Genomic DNA, 19,075 nt, shown 5'->3' with positions numbered 1-19,075 from the left:
GTATTCAGACCCTTTGCTATGAGACTTGAAATTGAGCTCACGTGCATCCTGTGTCCATTGATCATCCTTGAGATGTTTSTACAACTTGCTTGAGGGTCCCCAAGAACACAGTGGCCTCCATCTTTCTTAAATGGAAKAMGTTTGGAACCAMCAAGACTCTTCCTAGAGCTGGCCGCCCGGCCAAACTGATCAATCGGGGGAGAAGGGCCTTGGTCAGGGAGATAAAGAACCTGATGGTCACTCTGACAGAGCTCCAGAGTTCCTCTGTGGAGATGGGAGCAACTTCCAGAAAGGCAACCATCTCTGCCGCACTCCACCTATCAGGCCTTTATGGTAGAGTGGCCAGACAGAAGACACTCCTCATGACATCCTGCTTGGAGTTTGCCAAAAGGCACCTAAAGGACTCTCAGACAAGATTCTCTGGTCTGATGAAACCAAGATTGAACTCTTTGGCCTGAATGCCAAGCGTCACATCTGGAGGAAACCAGGCACTGCTTATCACCTGGCCAATACCATCCCTATGGTGAAGCATGGTGGTGGCAGCATCATGCTGTGGGGAAGTTTTTCTGCGGCTGTTATWGGGAAACTAATCAGGATTGAGGGAAAGATAAAAAGAGCAAAGTACAGAGACATCCTCGATGAAAACCTGCTCCAGAGTGCTCAAGACCTCAAACTGGGTTGAAGGTTCACCTTCCAACAGGACAACGACCCAAAGGACACAGCCAAGACAATGCAAGAGTGGCTTCGGGACAAGTCTCTGACTGTCCATGAGTGGGCCAGCAATAGCCCGGACTTGAACCCGATCGAACATCTCTGGAGAGACCTGAAAATAGCTGTGCAGCGATCCAATAGCTGTTCTCCCGATCTGACAGAGTTTGAGAGGATCTGCAGAGAAGAATGGGGGAAACTCCCCAAATACAGGTGTGCCAAGCGTATGGAAGTAGCCAAGAAGACTCGAGGCTGTAATTGCTGCCAAAGGTGCTTCAACAAAGTACAGAGTAAAGGGTCTGAATACTTATGTGAATATGATATTTCTGTTTTACATTTTTAATAAATTAGCAACAATTTCTAAAAACCTGTTTTTGCTTTGTCATTATGGGGGAAAAAAACGATTTATTCCATTTTAAAATAAGGCTGTAATTTAACAAAATGTGAAAAAGTCAATGGATCTGAATACTTTCCGAATGCACTGTATTTCCATTGACGGAGTGACGCTGAATGAAAAAAATGGCTCAACTTACCCCACTCTCCCGTAAGAGTAATCTCTTCATGCCAGAAGGTACTAATTGGAACATATTACATATATTTATTTAACTAGGCAAATCAGTTAAGAACAAATTGTTATTTACAATGACAGCCTACGCCAGCGACGCTATGCCAATTCTGTACCTCCCAATCACGGCCGGATACAGTGATACAGCCTGGAATCGAACCAGGGTCTATAGTCTATAGTGACACCTCTAGCACTGAGATGCAGTGCCTTAGACCACTGTGCCACTCTGGAGAGGTTAAACATAATGTTAAATAAAATAAATACATATTTACAGCGAGATGCTCAATGCAACAAGTCCAACTTTAAATTGACCTACATTTTTCAATTCAGGCACGATGACTGAATTCCCATTCTGAACAAAGGGAGACAGAAAATAGTTAAAAAACAAAGAATTTCCCTGGGAGATGTACAGTACAGTGCACTATAGTACCAACCCAAGGTTTGTTCCTATGATTTTGGTGTACTCCACCATGTTTACTGGAGCAGAGTTCAACACAACCAGTGTTTAATTTAAGTCCCAATGAATGACCATTCATTTCATGGCCGTCTGACAGAATCGGACAAAAGTCAAAACAACATGCAGCGAGAATGTGTTTCAGGGATAATTGAAGGGTTTGGAGTAGCCTACAGCCTGTGTTGGCAAGGACTAGGCTGCCATTTGAGATCTACTGGTTTGGACAGAGAGCAACAGTAACCAACGGTTATTCAGCTGATATGGTTTATTGCTCATTTGCTGTAGGCTTCTCTTTTTGTTATTGTGCAAGCCTTGCAGTGTCTTTCTTTTTTTTTTTAAGAAACTTGACCTCCAACTCCATACACCAATGTGAGGATTTGTCTGTTGCCCAAGGTCTCCATTTGGAGCTTAGAGGATTATGAATTATGATCATGAATTCAACCATTGTCAGTTTGGTGAAACTCAAGGACTTTCTACAATAATTCAAATCCTGAGCATGGCCAAAGGCAAGCAAGCCCCAGTTGGAGAATAGACCGTCAAAAGCAGATCCCCCCTCATGGACTTGTTTAAGCATGGACTGACTATCTTTACAAGTTGTGTTTAGAAGTTCAAACAACCTTATTTGCTCTGGCTGATATGTGATGGTTAACGGCCTGGGGGTAGTAGGCATCTGTGGCCAGAGGTGCACTCAGAGTGTGTAATGCTGTTAAACACTTGAACAGTTTATTTTGAATGAGAGAACTTCAACATTTTTGGAAATTCAATTCTATGAAATGTGCAAAGTTATCAGTGAGATTAAAGTACAGTCAAATACACTTTCAGCTGCCATACTGACAACACTCTGCAACCAGGTGTTCAATTCAACACTGTGACTGTTTTTCTAGCGCTCATTTAACATTTAAAGCATTCTGAACACATCCCAAGTATTGATGACGTAGGTGAGGGGGAGGAGCTGGAGAGGGGATGTGGGCAGGACTGGGCTCTCCCTTGGCCTGCTGTTGGATAGATTCGCCACTCTGAACCAATGACTGGCGGCTGGTGAGAGCAGCACCAATCCCTCACACATGCTACATCCATTTCCTGGGGAGCCCAAAATTTACGCCTGGAACCAAAAAAGAGATGATCGAAATCAAAATGAAGAAAAAATGTCTGGAGAACCAGCTGGGGAGTGGTTCAGAGGTTGGGAGTGGAAACCCGGTTGCTGTTGTAGCTGTTACAGGAGACAGGCAGGGAGAGGGAGAGAAAAGGAGATAGGCCCTTGGGCATGAGTCCAAATGTCAGTCTGTTGGGAACCCCCCCCCCCTCTCTCTCCTCCCACCCACCCCGAACATATTGCACCTTGTAGATAGTTGCTTGAGGTGTTTTTTCCATTTACTTGAGCAAGCACACAACTTCAGCATAAGTATAAAATAATATATGAACAACAATAAAATTTAAGAAATTTAAGTAAGACAGTGAGGTAATGTCAAATATACCCGTCCCAAAGAAAAACAGACTGGATATACTGGATACCTGCCCAGCTAAAATCAATTTTTCTACAACACTTGCTCATCTGTGCTCTTTTAATATAGATTTTCCATAGAATATGTAGATATTAAACATATGTTCCCAAAGAAATCATGATATGTAATGTTAGAATTCAGATGATCAAAATGAGATTTAATTATGATCATCTTCACTTTTTAACTCCCTTCTGCTTGCATATGATCAGGCCAGAAACAACGACAACGTTTTGGGGTTTAAACTAGGCATTTCCCTCTGTGGAAGAAGTGGCATGAGGGTAAGAGGCACATTGAGAACGAAGCAGCAAATGCACTGAATCAGAAGTATTGTATGTTCTCGGCCATGACAGATACTCCGATGGGGTGAATGGGCCCATTGTTTGTATAGGCCTTTATGACACTAGCCATTTAATTTCTGCAACGCAGGATGCAATTGAAAGCAATCTCTTTCTCCCCCGCCCTCTCTCTTTTTCTCCCTCTCTCTCTTTTTTCCTCTCCTTCATCTTTCTCTCTCTCCCCCCTTTCCCTCTCTTTATTTCTCTCCCTCTATCCCTCTCCCGCATTCCTTCTCTCTCCCCCTTTCCTCTCTCTCTCTCGTTCACCATGTGCAAAAGGCTAGTCCTCTAAAAGGTTCTGTAGTCCCGGTGAATGCGTCCTGCATCGATAGAGAGACAGCCCATAGGGGCAAAGCACTTAAGAAACCAAAAAGGCAGCCTCCTTCACAGACGTGGAGGAAGCCCAAATAAGTGCCAATCCAGCCCACTGATTTTGTAGTGAGGGGTGGTGAGGGAGGGAGGAAAGGAGGAAAGCAGTGAGGGAGTTGGGGTAAGTAGAGAGAAACAATATATCCATTGGCGAAATGGCGATGTTTCTCCTATGACTAGTGTCCATATCCAGGTGGTAGGTTATACCAGATGGAATCATGCTGTTTTGTTTCACTTTCTCACACACTAAACATCACACACACAAGTGTCTTTGTCCTGAAGATGAACAGTCATACGAACTTGTAATGTTCTAACTCCATGGTGACACCATTCAGTGTGAATGTCAATTCCCCTTTGTGTTGTAGCACCCATGTCTTGTGTTATAGTGTATTATTATACATAGCTCATAAGTTGTTATGAATGAGGTTAAAGTGCATTATGAAGTGGGTATTTATATCAGTATCTTTTGCCAAGTTCAGTGTTGTTTGCCATGTGGAACATGTAACCCAAAGTCTGTCGACAATACGTGCACTTAATCGAAGCAAGCAGCCAATACGTGCATTTAACCAAAGAACACAAACATATCTGGAATAAATAATGCATTTTAATTGGGATGAGTGACCAGCAATGCACTCAGCCATTGTTCCCTTGGAATCGAGGAGTCGGGCTATAATGTTTTCAAGAACATAATACATAATGTACATTGTTTTTCAAATGCTCTTGAAGCGAGCATGGGAAGTCTGCGTGCCTGTTTCTCCTACTCAATGTTATCAAACTTCTGTGGCAGCTCTCCATAAGCTCCAGTCATTAGCACAGAGGTCTGTGAACTATCGTTCCCTCGCATTAATCAAGGGGTTTGGTACGGGTTAGGGAGGAGCAGACAGTGTTGTCTGCCTCCAGCTTTCTGTGGATCTCGGTGTCTCTCACTCTCCCCACTTCCTCAGGCAGTTTTTTCTCCMCCCCCCCCCCCCCCTTCTATCTACTCCCAACCCCCCTCTGTCTCTCCTCTCTCTCTCTCTCCACTCCTCCCCTCTCTCTCTCTCTGCGGTCTATCCGTCCCCGCTCTGAACCCTTGTGGCCGCCTGGTACTGTGGCTCTGTTATTGGAAACACCCCTCTGATACTCCCATTAGCCTGATGTAAAGATGATAGGTTGTGCTTTGTTTGGATATCCGTTTCCAATAGCAGGTCACGATGCGCAAATGACACCGAGATGATGGGGTTGCTGTGGGATGGAGGCTGCCAAAAGGCAAGAGAAGGAGGGAGAGAGGAACAAAAGAGAAAAATAGGGAGGTAGGGGGTGGTAGTGGCCACGTCAATGCCTGACCAAGATAACAAGTACAAGAAGGAAAAATAAAGACAGAGAGAAGGGGATGGAGAAGGAGGGAGAAGGGACAGTGGAAAGGGAGAAAGGGAAAGCTGAGGAAGAGAGAGAGAGGAGGAGAAAGGGAAGAATACAAGGAGGAGAAAGATAGAGGGGGAGAGCGAAGGAGAACACAATAAATCCAGCAGCCTTGAATCGGTTCAAGGTTACAAGGGAGGGTCACATATCAGGGAGATAAGGACCACACACAGCAGCTATGATGAGGGATGAATAGCTCATACTACCATGCTACCCATTATACTCGAGCTTAACAATATTCTACCCTGCTCTGTTTGATCCATACCCAATGAATACAGATTAACATTCAGATATCAGGGAGGTAACATGACCGATGTAGCTTCATTGAGGCTCACAGAAGTGTATGAGTTCCCTAAAAGCCTTTGTAAATCCCATTATAGGGATACAATAAGGTGGTATACCGTACTATAATATGTAATAGATCATCTTAATATTATAGAAGTGTAAAATGGCCAATTATTTTTTAATCGTAAACTTCTGATGAACAGCAATGACATTTACTCTCATGGGTGGTCAAACAGATCTAGCTGAAAGCCACAACCCTAATAAACCAAGCCTCATGAAAATAACCTAAGGATTACATTCAAGAACACCCATCTCAACCCAGCATAAGAGTAAAAAATACCCAATTGATGGTTAAATTAACCCATGTTTGGTAATCCCAACAACCCAACGTGTTGGGTTATTCACTCAACCCATCTGGCTGGGTCAAAATACCCAGAGTGTGTTCTGTCCAATATTTACTCAGCGCTGGGTTACCAAATATCCCAAATTGGGTTGCTTTTAACCCAGCATTGTTTAGAGTGTACATATAGTATATGCAGGTGTGTGTAGTGGATGTGAAACCTGTAACATGTTGGCTGGAGTATACCGATGTGTCACCTCCCTGAGATCTGAATGCCAATTGTTGCTCAGGGGGTGAAATAATAGTGTCTTGCTCTATAGGCTAATATGATTGGCTTTGAGTGTTGTGTGATGTTGGCCAGAAGGTTGTGGGTTCCAGGCCCACTCTGTTATACAGGGAAGACACGTGAAAGTGACCTGTATGTGAACTTACAGATGTAGGTTCTTAATTTGAGCCAGTTTGCTAAAGCAGGAAAATAATCCTGCAGCAACAGGAAATGTGAATTATTATGTGGATTATAATTAATGGACCATTTTTGTAGGGTTTGATACATTTACGTTCGGACAAAATCAAGTCTGAAATTTTAAAGTGGATATTACAAACTTTAAAAGACATGTCAAACCCTGAATACACTACAAGAAGGAACATTTTCATCAACAAAATAGATCAAATTAAGATCCTACATCTGTATACCATTTAATCACAATGACATACTCTCAACAGGATACTACAAAAACTTCTCCTTCAAGCGGCCTGAGGCCTGAGTTTCCTCAGAAACAGAAAAATACTGCTTTCTAGAACCCGATGTGGACCCAGACTGGATGGTCTATTTGGGCTATTTGATTCATGGACCATTTGCTCAACCCACTGGTCATCCTCCGAAGGCTTCTGATGTGGTCTAACTCACTTTGAAGACCAGCGGGATGCATCAAATGTGTGAGCCTTGTGTGCTACGTCATGGGTTCTTCGGTCATTGTAAGGTCGTACTGAAAACCTTGCTCAATATGTTTTTGCCTGGATCTGTGAATCAACCACTATATTGTAATACAACCATATTTCTTTCCCCTCATCTGCCAAACAACATTAAATAGTATTTTGACTTTATTTGAACCAAATGTATTCCTTTAATCTTGGCTTGCACCATCAGATTAACCAGATACACATTCATCATTCATGACATCATGGAGTGGAATTGACCTGCTCTTTCTTGTTTTGTTCTCTGGGCTGTGAGTTTCACTTTTCGCCTATTGCCAAATATCACACTATGGGACCAGTGGTTCATATGTGGTGCAAGGAAATATTTCCCCCTAGACAATGATCTACGGTCCGTTTTAGGTTTACTCCCTCATGGTTAAAGTCCCAATGTGGGATATTTCCTGCTGTTCAAATGGCTGCTCATGTCTTTTCAAGATATATAGCCATTGATTCTTGAAGAATGTAGAAAAGTAATAAGGGATACAGCCAAGGGAGGGATTGTAAAGTTGACAGGCAGGTGCAGTATGGATAGAAGTTACTGGGAGACGCACCAGGTTTGCACACATCTCAGGCGGGATTTTGTCCCACTCCTCTTTGCAGATCTTCTCCAAGTCATTAAGGTTTCGAGGCTGACGTTTGGCAACTCGAACCTTCAGCTCCCTCCACAGATTTTCTATGGGAATAAGGTCTGGAGACTGGCTAGGTCACTCCAGGACCTTAATGTGCTTCTTCTTGAGCCACTCCTTTGTTGCCTTGGCCGTGTGTTTTGGGTCATTGTCATGCTGGAATACCCATCCACGACCCATTTTCAATRCCCTGGCTGAGGGAAGGAGGTTCTCACCCAAGATTTGACGGTACATGGCCCCGTCCATCGTCCCTTTGATGCGTGAAGTTGTCCTGTGCCCTTAGCAGAAAAACACGCCCAAAGCATAATGTTTCCACCTCCACTTTTGACGGTGGGGATGGTGTTCTTGGTGTCATAGGCAGCATTCCTCCTCCTCCAAACACAGCGAGTTGAGTTGATGCCAAAGAGCTCCATTTTGGTCTCATCTGACCACAACACKTTCACCCAGTTGTCCTCTGAATCATTCAGATGTTCATTGGCAAACTTCAGACGGGCATGTATATGTGCTTTCTTGAGCAGGGGGACCTTGCGGGCGCTGCAGTATTTCAGTCCTTCACGGCGTAGTGTGTTACCAATTGTTTTCTTGGTGACTATGGTCCCAGCTGCCTTGAGATCATTGACAAGATCCTCCCGTGTAGTTCTGGGCTGATTCCTCACCGTGCTCATCATCATTGCAACTCCACGAGGTGAGATCTTGCATGGAGCCCCAGGCCGAGGGAGATTGACAGTTCTTTTGTGTTTCTTCCATTTGCGAATAATCGCAACAACTGTTGTCACCTTCTCACCAAGCTGCTTGGCGATGGTCTTGTAGCCCATTCCAGCCTTGTGTAGGTCTACAATCTTGTCCCTGACATCCTTGGAGAGCTCTTTGGTCTTGGCCATGGTGGAGAGTTTGGAATCTGATTGATTGATTGCTTCTGTGGACAGGTGTCTTTTATACAGGTAACAAACTGAGATTAGGAGCACTCCCTTTAAGAGTGTGCGCCTAATCTCAGCTCGTTACCTGTATAAAAGACACCTGGGAGCCAGAAATCTTTCTGATTGAGAGGGGGTCAAATACTTATTTCCCTCATTAAAATGCAAATCAATTTATAACATTTTTGACATGCGTTTTTCTGGATTGTTTTGTTTTTATTCTGTCTCTCACTGTTCAAATAAACCTACCATTAAAATTATAGACTGGTCATTTTTTTGTCAGTGGGCAAACGTACAAAATCAGCAGGGGATCAAATATTTTTTTCCCTCACTGTAACTGTAATATACTACCTACCCAATCAGGAACCACTTAGGGAATGTACCAACACTACATAATCAGATAACTTTTAAAGGCCGATTTGTAGTTGCTACATATTTTTTTTTACATAAAAATATGTAATATGTACATATTGATTCTTGAATAATATAACTTACAAATGCTTGATGAGCTTAGTTCAACTGTCATAGCCTAATAGAAACCAAAGTATTGCCTCCAAACATGGTTAAAACTATATTTTGATATCATGGATGGTCACTTCTTGCATCCATAGTTCTGTAAATGAAATTGAGAGGGGTTACTGAAAGCTTTTTACCTTAAAACAGTGGATGGGAAAATGCTTTGATACATATTTATGCTGCAAGGTTTATGAGAATCAGACCTACAATGGGGTATTTGATAATCAGTTCAAAGGCTAAGAAAAAAAAGTGATGTGGAATAAATGTATTTTTGAGACATTAATGTCTCAAAAATGTCCAAGATGTGTAGATTCACTTATGGAAAAACCAAATAATTTCACATGGAAAATCACATCATTTTCACAACTTTCCTTTTTTTTTGCACATGTGAATTTGTGTGAAACCATGTGTTTATTTAACATATGGATTTTCACATGATCACCTAACCTTTAACATGTGGATAAAAATGTTCACATGGATCGCGGTCTCCAAGGACAAAACTTCACATCGCCAGCCAAGAGAAGCATGCCCAAGATGTTCTGCAGGTTTAGTTTAAAATGAACCTGTTGGTGGTGCCTCACATGCTCATTCATTTTTAGCCTGAAACAATCAAGTTATTCACTAAACATTCTTCTATCCAGAAACAAAATGGTGACATCGCTTGAAGACGTCTGCCAGTGGTCCTCCCAACACCAGTTTACAAGATTAGCAGGAAGACATTCTGACCCACCTTCGAAGAAACCAGAAAGTCCTTCACTGACTTAGTGAATAGGCATAGTAGGCATCGTAAGTTTAAAAAGTGGATAGGCATAGGGAGATTGACGGGGAAATTAGATGATAGCATTTGTAAACCTTGAATGAAAGGAACAGCATTCCAAACTCGGTTAACTGCAAACTCCAAGGCGTTGTTGTGTAAATGAACCTCAACCCCAAATTAATGGAAGATGTACAGTAGGCATTAAACAGGGATTTAGTGTTTATATTRATGTGCAAATGGCTATATAGTATAGAAAATAAATTGTTTGTCATGGCATTGTCAGTGTGCCTCCATGCTTTGCACAAGTCCTCATATTCTAAAATCAAATGATTTCTATCATGTTGGGACCAACATGGTTGAGTACCTGAGCCAGGTGGAGGTGACCAGATCCTACCCATGTATGTTGGCTCATGGGGACTGATCACAGGTTTTACAGTCATTAGTGGATAGGTATTGGAGCAAGGTAGAGTGCATTCGGTAAGTATTCAGACCGAATGACTTTTCCACTTTCCAATTTTTGTAGTTACAGTCTTATTCTAAAATGGATTAAATACATGTTTTTCCTCCTCAATCTACACACATTAACTCATAATGACAAAGTAAAACAGGTTTTTAAACATTATTGCAAATGTATATTCAGTGGGGAGAACTAGTATTTGATACACTGCCGATTTTTGCAGGTTTTCCTACTTACAAAGTATGTAGAGGTCTGTAATTTTTATCATAGGTACACTTCAACTGTGAGAGACGGAATCTAAAACAAAAATCCAGAAAATCACATTGTATGATTTTTAAGTAATTCATTTGCATTTTATTGCATGACAGAAGTATTTGATACATCAGAAAAGCAGAACTTAATATTTGGTACAGAAACCTTTGTTTAAAATTACAGAGATCATACGTTTCCTGTAGTTCTTGACCAGGTTTGCACACACTGCAGCAGGGATTTTGGCCCACTCCTCCATACAGACCTTCTCCAGATCCTTCAGGTTTCGGGGCAGTCGCTGGGGATATGTTTCTATTTTTTGTTGGCCTAGTATGGTTCCCAATCAGAGGCAGCTGTTTTTCCCACCTTAGATTGTGGGATCTTGTTTTTGCATAGTTGCTGTCTAGCCCTGCAGAACGTTACGTTCGGTTTTGTATTTTGTTGTTTTGTCGGAGTTCAGTATTAAAAATCATGAACACTTTCCACGTGGCGCTTTGGTCTCATTCATCTAACGACGGACGTAACAACTACATTTCATGTTTAATTTTTTTTCTCTGAGAAGTAATTTCATTTGAAGTTATATGATTAGGTTTATGTAGATACGCCATTTCAGTGTTATCACACAGTAACCAAAAACCTGATCTAATTTGCATTTTCATACTGAGTTTCGGCAAATTTGCAGCAAACAGAATGTTCACTACAAGTTTCCTAGAATTGTTTGCCAGAAGTTCACAAGTTGCCACAAATGTAACAGTTTGCCTAAAAACTGAAAATTTGAGCTTGCCGCAAATATTTGCCACAACTGTTTGCCAGAAGCTCGTTTTTTCGGTAAGGGTGCATTTTCACATGATTTCACACGTACGGCCTAGAGACATCCTGGACGCTTTGCTAACCAGGGATTTTCCCCATCGGCGCCCTGACCAACCTGCACCGCGTCCCTGTGGTCGTCCCCAAGACTGGTGTCATTCCGCTGCTGGTGCAGCGCGTGGGGGGGGGGGTCACTGTCACAGATTCCCCCTGGTACTGCTGCTCATTCCGTGCACCAGTTCCGGAGGTCTACGTCACCGGCCTCTAGGCGTCACTGAGCTGATTCCCATTCCCCTGATTAATAATTGTATATATGTGCCCTCTGTTCACCATTGTCTTGTTGGTTGTTGTTCCCATGTCCGTTGGTCTGTAAGTACCTGTGCTTTGTTATTTCGGCTTTCATGCTGCGTGTATTGTGCACTTGTTATTACGGGCCTCGTCCCGTGTATTGTTGTGCATTTGTCATTACGGGTCCCGCCCCATATAGTGTATTGCAGGTCTCGTCCCATGTTTTTATTAGAGGTTTTTATTAGAGGTTTTACCTCGCTCTTTTGTTTGGGTTACATCCCTGTGTTTTTGTATACGTGTTTGTTTTGGGCTTCATCGTCGTGTCTTTTCATGGTATGTATTGTTGGGTGGAGTATTAAAACCCACTATTACATATTCCTGCGCCTGTCTCCAATCATTTATACAACGAGACATGAACTGTCACATGTGAAGTGTTCCAAAACACACGTGTGAAATCAACTGTTAGCCATTGTTGTTAATTTTGTGGTAAATTTTACAGACATTATACGGCCAATTTCTACAGTAATAGGATACTGTAATAGTGTTTTGCTATATACTGTATTTTCTGTCAATCACAATGCACTTGGGTACTTTTTGCCTCGTCCTGCAAATTAACTTGGCATGCATCACTTGCAAATGCATTTAAACTTATAGGATACTTTAGACGCACTTATGGTATCTAAGAAAATGTTATAGTAAATTACCAGCTACTGATTTGCAGTGAAAATAGTGGAAACAACTTTTAATGTATTTCTACAGCTGAACTGTATTTTGTCAGTAAATATACAACAATAAACTGTATTAAGGAATTCCCTACTTCCCCACCAGGTCTGTGACCATGACAGAAATCAACCAGAGGTTTATTGGCAAGAATAGATTTCTGAACTTTACTAAAAGTTGCCCGTAATCAAGGCAATCATTGTGTGATTATCTAACAACAACTAAAAGTAGCAGTGCTCAGGGACATTTGACATTAAGGCCTAGATTCAATCAGAAAAGTGTAAATATGCAATATTCGGATCCCCGTTAGATTTTGCAGAAGCAGCAGCTACTCTTCCGGGGGTCCACAAAAAAACAGAAAACATGACAATTAACAAAACACTGATACACTGATAAACGAGGAAAGTCACACAAATTTTAAATACAACGATATACAAGCAATTTAACTACAAAATAATGCAACTAAAGAATAATGTGTGTTAGAGTGTATCCCATCACAGTCCGCTCCGTTCCATGAGTTTTTTTAATCTGTTTTTTTGGTGTCAAGGAAAATTAAGGCACTTATGTACAATTAAAAACATTACAGTAAATTTCACAACAGATTTCACAACACATTAAGTGTGTGCACTCATGCACTACTCTACTACCACATATCTACAACATAAATCCATATGTACGTGTGTGCATAGTGCGTATGTTTGTGTGTGTGTGTGTGTGTGTGTGTGTGTATGTATGTGTCTGTGCCTGTGTGTGTGTGTGTCTCTTCACAGTCCCCGCTGTATTTTATCAGATTTTTTTACCAGATTTTACTGATTGCATGAGTTACTTGATGTGGAATAGAGTTCCGTGTAGTCATTGCTTTATGTACTATAGTACTGTGCGGCTCATGTCTGTTCTGGACTTGAGCTATGTACTAGTAGTTTTAAACAGACAGCTTGGTGCAGTCAACATATCAATACTTCTCACAAATACAAGTAGTGATGAAGTCAATCTCTCCTCTGTTTTCCTTGAGTAATTGGAGATGGAAGGAAGTTCCAAGAGATCCTTGCTCTGTATGAAACTGTGTTATTCCAGCCCACTGAATAACTCCCAAAGCTCCACCTGAAATGGGTTGCACAACGCCAGAGAGTTATTCAGCCTATTGGAGCAAGAAATGTATCTGTGTGTTTTGGTTCATGGTTGCCAGGGAAAGGGTGGGGCTCTATCTTGCCTCCAAGGAGGGATTCCCAAATCCCCATCATTCCCATAGTTGTCTGAACAGCCCCAACATTTTTCCCATGAAGGGCTGTCACTGAGGAATCAGGTGGCTGGGCTGGAGTTTCACTGGATTTCCCTGGTGAAGAGCTGCTGGGGCAAGGACTCAAGTATGCCACTAAATCTCCATGTGCAAGTCCCTGCAGAGCGCAGGAACACAATGGGAGCGTTCCGGACATTCGGCTACTCTCCAGGAAATTCCACCTTGCACAATCTGTCTTTGTAGAGAAAGCTGGCATGGCCCTCGCCAGGGAGATGTCATGACCAGACCCAATAGCACGCAGCAGACATGCTTATTACTTGTGTATACTCATTCAAAGGAGCCTAAGATGGCTGGCATCCAGTTGATCAGGCTTGAGCATTTTTTCTGTTGTTTTCACCAAAAGTTTTGTTAAAGACCTGGTGAATTTCCACCAACCTCCACATGAACTCCCATCCGTAACCAAGAAAGACTCCTCATTTCGAGAGAGTCCAACGACTGATAAACATTGGGAAAGAAGAAGATGAAAAGCGGAAAAAAAGAGAGGAACATGGAAAACAGGGCTGGCATTTCCAGCAGGTTTATTTGAGGCTGTGCCTGCCAGCCCCTTGGAAAGGGCACAGCATCTAAAGGCCGGGTGTGCAGACAGCTAGGGGGTATACAAAGGTGTCGTGAAAAGAAGACATCGCATTTCAAAGCCCCTCCCTTCTCCATGGAGTCTGGGAGATAAAGGTAAACAAAATCCGATTATTTACTTTTCCGGATCTCTGTCCGATCCCTGTCGGATCCCTGACAGGCCCTGTCCGACGTAGGCAGAGCTGGAGTGCCTGGGAATAATTTGCCTGAGCATTTATTTCAATCTGTTAAAAGGATGGAAATTGCAGGCCATGCTGCAGGCCTGCTTTATTGATGGGAGGATGAAAAGAGGAATGCTCATGTGTTTTACTTCCACCTTACCTCCCCCCTCCCTCTCTCTCCACTATAGTGTGGCCTCAACATCAGAGCATGACACAGACAACATATTGTTAAATATTCCTTCACATTTGGACATTTGGTCCCGTTCAAGCCACCGACATCAAATGCATCATTTTGTGTGTGGGTGTCCGACTCCAGCACATGCGTTCCAGCTTGGGGCAGGCGGTCCAGCTTGTAGTGCAGCTCATTTATAGTCCAGAGAGCAATTTAGGGGTAGCTCTCTGAGGTAGCGGCAAGCTGTCACATTGCGAAAAGGCCATCCAGAGTGGCTCTCTCTTTTATTGGGAAATGATGTTACACAGAGGGCTGGTGCTGGTAGTGTTGCTCTGAGAGCCAGACTGCGGTTAGTTGGTTTCTTTTTGTTCATTGTCTGACACTCTCCGGCCCTCTCTTCTCTTCCGACCATGTGGTCACATCGGGGTGAGGCTGTGGCGTCTCCAGAGATGCTTGTCTCCCTCCCAGCCGTCTCCGGGTCTTCCTGTCCATGAGAGCAGGGCTGACGGGGGGTTCGGGGCCGGCAGTCAGGGCCTGTTTGTCAGAGTGTGAGGAATTGGCAAATTACACCGCCAGCCAGGAGTTGAAAGGGACCATGACTCTGTGCCAGAGTCGACACTGTTTCCGAGCAGAGAGGAGGCCACAAAAAGAGCAGCGCTAACTAAAGCACTGCCCACCAAGTCTTTGAGTCATTTATTTATGGCACGTTTATGGCAACACCTCATGTTAGGTCCTCTGTCAAAGTCGACAGAATGCTGGTGTAAGAGTGACAAAATCATTGAAATGTTAGTGAGGTTATATGAGGAGTATGAGGATTTGTTTAAAGCGACCGACCAATCTATCCAAAAGTTAATTGACATATATGCAAGAGGCATTAAATAGTAAATATACATTTCTGTGACTTCATCTTTGATCTTTTTCCTTATTTGTTTACATTTTCATTCATTATCATGGAGTTAGCTACACTGAATGTACAAAACATTATGAACATGGTTATTTCCAAGACATAGACTACCAGGTGAATCCAGGTGAAATCTATGATCCCTTATTGATGTCAACTTGTAAATCAACTTAAATCAGTGTAGATGAAGGGGAGGAGACAGGTTAAAGAAGGATTTTTAAGCCTTGAGACAATTGAGACATGGATTGTGTATCTGTGCCATTTTAAGAAGTTGAATGGGCAAGACAAAACATTTAAGTGCCTTTGAACGGGTTATGGTAGTAGGTGCCAGGCACACAGGATTGTGTCAAGAACTGCAACGCTGCTGGGTTTTTCACACTCAACAGTTTCCCATGTGTATCAAGAATGGTCCACCACCCGAGGGACATCCATCCAACTTGACACCACTTTGGTAAGCATTGGAGTCAACATGGGCCAACATCCCTGTGGAATGCTTTCGAAACCTTGTAGAGTTCATGCCCCAACAAATTTAGTCTGTTCTGAGGGCAAATTAGGAAGGTGTTCTTAATGTTTTATACACTTAGTCTATGTAATTTGATATAGTGTAGTACCTTTCATTATTATGATGGGTATTATATATTCTATATGTCAGGAAGTGTTACAGGGACACTTGACAATCAGCAAATCATGCTATTGCCGTGACTCAGAAGAGGCCATTACAGGAGTAATCTTTTTAGCCTTGCAGGATGAACTGGTTCAATTAAATGTTCTGTTGCTGCACTAGCCCGGAAGAATCATAAAAACCTATGTTGTGTATTCAAGATCCAGTCTCATTGCAGGAGAGCTGGGACCTGGCACAAGCGCAAAGGGAACTAGGAACTGTTTTGAGAGGAAGATGGAAATGTCATTACACAACTTCTTCGCCCACTCCACCCATACGCTACCCAACAGAGAGAACGTACTTGATTACATTTTAGAGTTAATTTCAGCTCCATTTCCTCTCTCGGGATGGATTTTTTGCCTTTGTAGTCTGGAAATTGCTTTTTTAGTCCAACTTGGCAGCCATGGGATAACAATTTGATGTGCTGAAAGTAGTCTTGACCTGTCACGGCTGTTGAATGAACAGGAACAAGGTGCAGCGTGGTCAGCGTACATTTTGCTATATTTTCAAAAATGACGCCAACAAAACAACAAACGAGAAAACAACCGTGAAGCTAAAGGCTATAGTGCCAACAACATAGACAACTTCCCACAAAGACAGGTGGAAAAAAGGGCTACCTAAGTATGGTTCTCAATCAGAGACAACGATAGACAGCTGCCTCTGATTGAGAACCACACCCGGCCAAACACAAAGAAATAGAAAACATAGAAATAAAGAAACTAGAATGCCTACCCTAGTCACACCCTGGCCTAACCAAAAATAGAGAATAAAAGCCTCTCTATGGCCAGGGCGTGACAGTACCCCCCCACAAAGGTGCGGACTCCGGCTGCAAAACCTGACTCTAAAGGGGAGGGTCCGGGTGGGCCTCCTTTACGGCGGCAGCTCTGGTGCGGGACGTAGACCCCCCTCCGCCTCTGGCTCCCCCCACTTTGGTGGCGCTTCTGGTGCGGGGACCTTCACCGCCGACCCCGGACTGGGGACCCTCGTAGCGGGCCCCAGACTGGGCATCCTCATTGCGGGCCCCGGACTGGGCAACCTCGTGTGACTTGACCTCTGTTTACAACTTCAGAAATTCAGGCTGGAAAGGACACTGTTTCCATTACAAAGAGAACATGGTGAAGATATCTCTGCTACAAACCTAGGTAAATAAAGATGTAGGATGTTCGACTGTGGGACCGGACCTTTATCATTTTTTCTTGGGGGCTTTCAGAATGTAGGCCCATTCATTTTTCACAACAATGCATTTTTTTGCATGAATAAAAGACAACCAACACATCAATATTTATTTGTTTCAATATGCAGCCTATAAAGCATAAAAACCTACCATGTTGAAATTACATTTGGGTTAGGAGTACTTGTCTACTATGGACCATCTAAATTGCATTGATTGTCACCTGCCATCTATAAAACATTACAGTGAGTATACAAAACATAAAGGACATCCGCTCTTTCCATGACATAGACTGACGAGGTGATTCAAGGTGAAACCTATGGTCCCTGGTTGATGTCACTTGATAAATCTACGTCAATCAGTGTAGATGAAGGGGAGGAGAGGTTAAAGAAGGAAGCCTTGAGACAATTGAGACATGGATTGTGTATGTGTACCATTCAGAGGATGAATGGGCAAGGCAAAATATTTAAGTGCCTTTGAACGGGGTATGGTAGTAGGTGCCAGGTGCCCCGGTTCGTGTCAAGAATTGCAGCGCTGCAGGGTTTTTCACACAACAGTTTCCCGTGTGTTTCAAGAAGGGTCTTCTACCCAAAGTACATCCAGCCAACTTGACAACTGTGGGAAGCATTGGAGACAACATGGCCCAGCATCCCTGTGGAAAACTTTTGACACCTTATAGACACAACTCAATATTAGGAAGGTTTTCCTAATGTTTGGTATACTTAGTGTATATTTCACATTTCGGAAACCCCTAGCTCCCTCCTAAAAATGCCTCCTGTCCATTCTCTTTTCAGCCTCTATTCAGATTATGGAGAGGGATTGACCAGGATTTTGATCGAGGAAGTTGTCCCTAAAGTTTCTAAAGTGTAATATGGCCCTTCAGTATGGTGGCCCCCATTTTTCCAGAAGAAGTGAGCCAGTGGCGGTCAGTGCTGTTTAAGATGACGGAGGATTATAAAAAAAATTATGAACATGGCCTTATTTCTATTACAGCATATTGGATGACTGTCATTCATATCCATTAACCCAGCTCAATGTAACAATTATAGGTTTAGGCTACAACATGATACTCAAAATTTCTCTCTACCCATCATGAGGTTCCTAAATCTGTTTACAACGTAGGAGCACAGGTCGAGAGCATTTTGAGTTCTAAAGTTGACAGACAGTGACACATTCAATACCGCTTTGCACACTCTTGCCTGCATCTAACTGATCTAGGGTGTAATCATTAGTCCAACAGTTCCAAACGAGAGTTTCTATAGGACAAATTCAGGTAAGTTTATCCCTATTTCGTTCCGTTTGCTTCCATTTAAGAAAGGTTTTTCAAAAGAATTGGCGCAATGAATACACCCCTGATCACACGCAAACAAAGTTAACTTTCATACCAGACACATACAAACAGCTTGTTGTGTATATATAATTCCTTCTCTCATCTATCTATGCGCTCTCCACCTTTCACATTTTCCCTTTGCATGTGGACTTCAGTGCAGAACATATCAGCTGTCTGTGACCAGGCAAAAACACTTTCCAAGGCAAACCTTCAAATCATGACTGCTAACTGCTACACACAGCTTACATCGTTGTCACGTCATAGTCAACATAGACATAGCTACTAGAACTATGGCGTTAGTAAACCCACTACAATCATGCAGAACAGTGTAGTCAGCAGGAATCAGTTTAGCAGTTACACTTGTTATGCTGGTGAATGAGGACCCAAAAGCGACGTAATAGAAACAGAGTCTTTATTCCAGTCTTAAACAAACAATGATTCTCCTGGATATTATCAAAGGTAAATCCAAAAACAGGAAACTGAAATCCTCTCGTCAGTAGAGAGGAACGACTGGAGACACGACCACAGACTGCAGGTCGCT

General features: G+C 42.7%; 1 pseudogene; it reads right to left on the bottom strand.

The window, feature by feature from the left end:
- Nucleotides 1-17,223, bottom strand: part of LOC111959232 (piggyBac transposable element-derived protein 4-like) — a 104,828-nt pseudogene extending 87,605 nt beyond the window's left edge.
- Nucleotides 17,224-19,075: the final 1,852 nt, after the last annotated feature.

Source organism: Salvelinus sp. IW2-2015, linkage group LG36 (genome assembly GCF_002910315.2).
Source record: "Salvelinus sp. IW2-2015 linkage group LG36, ASM291031v2, whole genome shotgun sequence".
NCBI classification, from domain to species: Eukaryota; Metazoa; Chordata; class Actinopteri; order Salmoniformes; family Salmonidae; genus Salvelinus; species Salvelinus sp. IW2-2015.
This window is presented reverse-complemented; position numbering and strand designations above follow the sequence as displayed.